This window comes from Osmerus eperlanus, chromosome 1 (genome assembly GCF_963692335.1).
Source record: "Osmerus eperlanus chromosome 1, fOsmEpe2.1, whole genome shotgun sequence".
NCBI lineage: Eukaryota > Metazoa > Chordata > Actinopteri > Osmeriformes > Osmeridae > Osmerus > Osmerus eperlanus.
This window is the reverse complement of record NC_085018.1, coordinates 9,831,545-9,838,130: the sequence shown is the minus strand read 5'-3', so window position 1 is coordinate 9,838,130 and position 6,586 is coordinate 9,831,545.

Genomic DNA, 6,586 nt, shown 5'->3' with positions numbered 1-6,586 from the left:
TATTTTTTAATCAAGTCCAATACTAAAGAGGGCCCTCTTCTACTATCATCATCATTCAAGCGTACGTGATGTATTCTCTATCGAGATAACGTCTTAGACGAGTCTCAATGCAACGTTAGTCGTTTACCGTTACAAAAACGCCACAGGTCTCAAAGAGGCAGGAGCTGGTGTGGAGATAATGCTCATTGCACTGAGAGCCCAGCCAACCGCCTCATCACCTAGATGATGAGCCTCAGCCCCAACTCAACTCCTTCCCCCTTAACCCCTGTGTGAGGCGCAACGGCTCAGCAGACCGCACGGGCACTGTCTTATCAGCGCACAAAACAAGTGCCACCTCTCCGGACCAGCACTGACATTAACTGCCACAGCGATGACTGGATTTCTCTGATAACCATTTATTGTTCCCCCGACACGTCGCATGTTGTACACAATCTCTCTCCCCATTCGGACAGGAGTGGGGGTGGTGGGGGAGTGAGGAGGGCTGGGGTGGGGGAGGTGGAGACGTGACCAGAAATCTCTTCAGTATCTGAGGGCCATATGCTGAAATCACACAGCGCCGTCAGTGGGGCTTCAGTGGGGGGAGAGGGGGGGGGGGGCTGAAGGGGGGCTGTGAAGGCCAAAGAGCAGTTAGATGAATTTAAAAATCTGTTCAAAATGGATGAGGTGCCTTAAATGTGGGGCATGTTGCAGTTTGTCAACAGCGTTACCGCACACACCATACAGAAACTGCATTTGTCTTCATAGCTTAGCATCTTGTTCAACAGGGTCAATGAGGTTTTACAGGGGACAAAACACAATAAACACTGCCCTCTACTGGCAAACAGTCCCTTTAAAAGGGAGAGGAGTGGATCATCCCTATCCAATACACTGCAAAAATATCAGCCACAACATTCATTTAAAAGCATTTACTCATATCACTCCAGAAGTCCTCAACAGATCTATTAACATTGGCTTATTCAGGCATTAACAAAGATCAAGTCACTCTTTGCCGGCTGTTGTTATTGAACTTCAACAGAAATGTATTAATTCTCAACATTGGAGATTAAATGGAACATGATGAAATTAGATGTTGACATGTTGCAAAATGACTGCCAAGGCCACTGCGCAATAGTTGACAACTCATGCCTTGTTTGTTAAAGCTGGAGAAGGAAAATAAACCACTAATAACCAACCACTATGTACAGCTGTTTATTATTTGATTTGCAACATCTGACAAAAATAGCATTACATGAACACCAATTTATAATAACTGTAATAGAAAAAAAAAACATCTTAAAAGGAGACAAAACATATGTTAACATTAGAAATTAGATGAATTACTTTAATAATTGTAGCCATATGTTGACTGACAGGTAGTCATGGCAAGCAAATTCATCCAAATGTATGTATGTGTTACAAACAATACTGTAAGTGCTTTTGTTGTTTTCTGGCTTCCCATCGCACATGTTGGATTAAGCAGGTTTAAGAAGTTAGAAAGCTCCTGAAATTTCACTTTTTACTTCATAAAGACAGCTCAAATAGATGCAAGAGTACTGAAGTAATCTTTATAAGTGGCAGTCTTAATGAGAACATTTTCAGAAAAGTGTTCGACGTTTACAAGATACCCAACTTTTTAATCCTGCTTTTGTGGAACATCCATCTGCTTGAGGTACACAGGGGTACTGTGCTCAGACTGTGAGAGGCAACAATGTCAGTATCAAATGCACTCGCCGTCAAAATTGAACTCTCATTTTTTATTCCTAATTCAATTTAAGAAAATACTGTATCTCTTAACAAGGGCGTAGCACACTGTTTTCTCCAACAGACTGGCCAAGTGTTGTGAACCTGCCATGGGTAAGCGTACAGACACAATGCTTGGTGATGCTCTTGAAAGAAGCAGCATTAAATGGTTGAGCTTATCCTCACAGAAGGTCTGTTCCTTCCCAAATAAATCTAAGGATCAACGGGGAATGGTCGGATAAACTGTGGAGAGAAAGAGGGCGAGAGAGGGAGGAAGGAGGAAGAAAAATACACTGGCTGGGGACAGGCAGTGGGTAAACTGGGGGGGACACAGTGAGAGCTATTTGTTGTGAGTAAAGACCATTGCTAACTGTACCAAGGGGAGCACACGCGCTGGACTTCCAAACTGCAGCTCAATGATCCGTGTGAGGTCACAGGCTGTATGGTCTCTGGTTGCACTGCATTCTGGGAAGTTCTTTAATACCCTCTTCACTTGGTTCCAAGCTTATACAGAGCTGTTGGAACTGCTTGATGACTGCTATCTATCGGGACCTACAGAGGATAAACCTGCCCCCCACCCCACCCCCTAAGTCACCCAGAAGCTGTCAATGAACTGGACCAAAAAGAAAAAATAACTTGTAAAATTAAAAACAGCCTCTATATTAACGCAGCCTGAACCTTGCAGGACAAAGTTCAGACATGATTTAAAATGACCCCGTGTTTGTGCGTTAAAAAAGGCAATGTTTATTTGATAAAAGGGGGTTAAAAAAAATTATTTAAAAAAATAAAAGAACACTATAAATGATTTTATTAGCTAGAGTCTCCCAATCTGCATGAGATATCTTTGAGGTAATCGTCAAAAGTATGATTCATTAGACAGCAATAAATATCGACATGAATACAAATATTACAAAAGTAAAAACAGAGGCAACTGCTTAATGCTAAAGCAAATCTGTAGCTAAAAAGAGGTAGATTATTGTGCACATCCATCGTGGACACTCCTTTTTTATATTTGAAGAGAAAGAACTACATGAATTCATTCCATTACAATCCTCGTCCCTTTCTGTAAATGAATTGAAATGCATTTAATCAAGAAATTGCGTATCGTGAACTGTTTGTCCATCTGTGTTCAATGTCAATTCATTTCATTTAGGCAAGATTTGTAATGGTAGAGCTTTTACAACCTTTATAAAATAACACTTCAAAACTGTCCTAGGAAAAACAAGAGAAACTGTAAAGCTTGCTGGTGATAGTGTACCATGATCTGTATTGTAGGCATTCATTCTGTGTTTGTGTTTCAAATTCTAAACTAAAGACAAATGTCAAACTTCAAATAATTAAAGTCAATATGATCCACGCTGTATTTGATATACATTGCCTTAAGGTCTTCACTTTCCAGTTTGGTGTTTAACAAAAATAAAAAACGTACAGCTAAGTTTAACTGTACGTTGAGCAGCTACAACTGTGCAAAACCAGAAACGAGAGATTGAGGGGATGCACGATATGTCTGCCATTGTATCTCCTAACTGGTACTTTATCAATTGAAGGAACTATGGGACAACCATATTCGTGCATCCCGAAGTGAATACCCTCCTTTACCCTGTACTTCTCCCGGCTGTGGCAGGTGTGTGTGTGTGTGTGTGTGGAGAGGAGGAGTAAGTCCGTGTGGCACTTGAAACCAAACTTCTCATACTATACAAACCAAAATCAATACTGAATACCTACCTCACACCCTCACCCCCCCCCCCCCCCCCCCATGTACATATTGATGTATGTATTGAAGAACATCAACACCAAGACTTGAATGGAAAAAAAACTAAACATCTCCACCAAAGGGCGACCAAGCCCACTATAAACCTTCCCTCATCAAACTGACAAATACTTGTAAAAAGTGGTACTGAATAAGGAAATAAACTAGCCTATCGTCACATTAGATCACATGAGCTTAAAATGTTATGTACAGGACACAAACAATTATCAATCCCCTTAATGATAGCAGAGTTGTACTAAGATACTTGGTTCATCTGGTGCCTTACTCCCTCTATAGGTCTAATGTGACATGCTGGGAAATGTTGGCTTAAATCCAGCTTATAAACTTTTCAACTTGCAAAATAAGTTAGACGCATCTAAAATGTTCCATATATCATTATATGCCAGCTGTGTTTGGAATATTGCCATGGTGAGTGACACAATAAGTGCTTCAACTAAGAGGCCTATTCTGTTCTCCCTCTCAGGTGGGAGTGAATATGAGTGGGTTGAACAGGTTCTTGCAAGTACTACAGCTCTGCTTAATGCAAATGGCATGACAGTACAAAGCAATTTACCAAGCGTTCAGAGAAGGCCATCGGATTTTAGGCCTGCTCAAATGGATGTCTTTCTTTAGCCTCCACAATAAACTTCTCTGTGGCGTGTTGATCGTGTCATAATCAAGGTCCTGGATCCACAACGATTTATTTTTCAAAGAATGACACCCCCCTCTTTTTAGGTGTTCTCAAATAAGCTAAAAAGAGTGCTCTTCCCAGCTCTCGTCTCAAGTGGAGAATAGCTCAACTCCGGAGCAGATTGATGAAGAGTGGAGGACTTAAAAAATGTCCCCAAGCTCATTTTGAAACCTTTTGTGTTTATATATTTAAAAAAAAACAACAAAAACTAACAGCGATCATTGGGACCATACAAGCAGCTGCCTTGGCAAACAGCAAGGCCAACTGAAGCAGCATAAGCCTGCTGGCAAACAAGATCAGAGGTCAGGATATACAAGATGCGGACCGCTGCCTGCTCATCTGAGCGATCCGTTTCCTTCTTAAAGGAACGTTTCCAGCTGAAGCAAATGATGTCAAGGCCACAGCAATGTTGCAATGAGTACTATATATATATTTTTTTTTATGTTGTTATTTTTTAATACAATTTTTTTTTTTTTTTTAAGGATTCTCTGTGGAACTGTCTGAATGAGTACAATTAGTGGGCAGGCATATATTATATTATACTTGCTTACTGCTGCCACATTAAAAGTCTTACGGACCTTAAAGCCCTAAGCCATTTCATATTTTAGAGTAACTAAGAGTAAGTTCCATTTTGAGCTCTGCATAACATGATCATATCCATGATGCCCAAGCCTTATATGGCTCAGTAGTAAGATACTATAGGAGTCTTTCCCATTGTATACAAGTAATAATAGTCAGTGTTAGCCACAGATCTACATAGAGTACATTAGCTGTATGTATCTATGACCCTGGAATCATCAGCTTCATACTAAGTCACCTAGATCTATATGGTGTCTTCTTTTGAACTAATTTGGTAATCTAAATGGCTTACATAAGAGAGCAGCACTGTGTGTCATTCAGCTTTGTAGACTCGAACATCCTCCTCTGAAATCGTTGTCAGAGAGAATGTCCCAACCGCTTCTACGCCTCTGACTGAATCAATATCACCGCAGACTAGGCCAACGCATGGCAAATTACTCATTCACACCCCAAAACATACACAAATTCAAAAAGAGCATAGTGTCTCAAAGAGAAAGTGAAACTATTTGTGGAAAAAGGTCAATATCATATTTTGCATATATATTTGAGAATCTATCCACCTTGGTAATATTATGCAGCCCTATGTACAGCTGTGGACAGATTTACCTAGTATTTACACGAGGCAGCCACTAGAGGGCCACTCAGTATACAACATCTAAACAAGAGGGCCTGAAAGGTAGGAGACGCGCCACGCGTCCAGGTCCTGACATTCTATCAAATCCACTTCCAAGTTGGAGAGGGGGGTGATATCTGAGGAGAGTTTTGAAGCAGCATGAAACAGTCCGCCCAAAGACTCGCTGTACACTTGAGGAAAGAGGTACAATTCATAGAATTGCGTAAGATGACGCCATGTCTATAAAAGCATCCGTCGATGCTGAATCCTTATCTACAGTGCCTTTAGAAACTCTAAGACCCCCCCCCCCCCACCACCACCAGCTATGAAAACATTTTCAGATTATTTCCCAACAGTCCAACCTGAATTAAAAAATTGATTAAAACAAAATCTCACTTGTCAAACACACAATACCCAATTGCAGACCCATTAATGCCTCATTAGGACAATTTGGAAAACTTTGCATTAATGCCTTTAGCAGCGGTTACAGCGATTCAAGACTTCTTAGGTATGATGCTACCATCTTTGTACACTTACATTTAAGTGATTGTACACCTAGATTTTACTTTCAAATTTCTCACACTGTGCTTCTGGGAACTTTCAATGCTTTGGAGGGTTTTCTTTTTTCTTCTTTTTTTTTATATATACACACACTTGTCAAATACCTACGAGAATAGGACAACAACATCTTACATTTTCAATCATTTTAGTTTTGTTTGAGTATTGTGTGTTGACTGGTGGAAAAACCCTACAACATTAACTAAAAAAAAAAAATGAGAGGAAAAGAGTGGAGGGGTCTCAATATTTTCCATAGGCACTGTATATGCCAATTCATTGCATGGTTTGTGACTAACATAGAAATCTAGGCCTATTGACGTTTCAAATTGGCCGTCTTATACTATTCCAGTTAGATTTGGCATTGTAGCCCTTTGAAAACTGTGATGGAACACGAACATATACATATCAATACATAGGCAGCAGTAAATGTAATATAACAGTGCTTGGGATACATACAAGTGTAGCAATTTGTATTTACAGCGATAATTCAGAGGAAAGTTACAAACCAGAACACTGGCTTGGTTTGATTGACAGTTAACATTTAAAGTAGCTAGCACATTTAGTGGCTAATTTTTCACCTCAAAACATCTTACATTCTACATTACAGACCTCACTGGGTGTGTTACACAAACCCACATATAGACACTTCTTTCATCGATTCAGAGGGTAGTTAGCT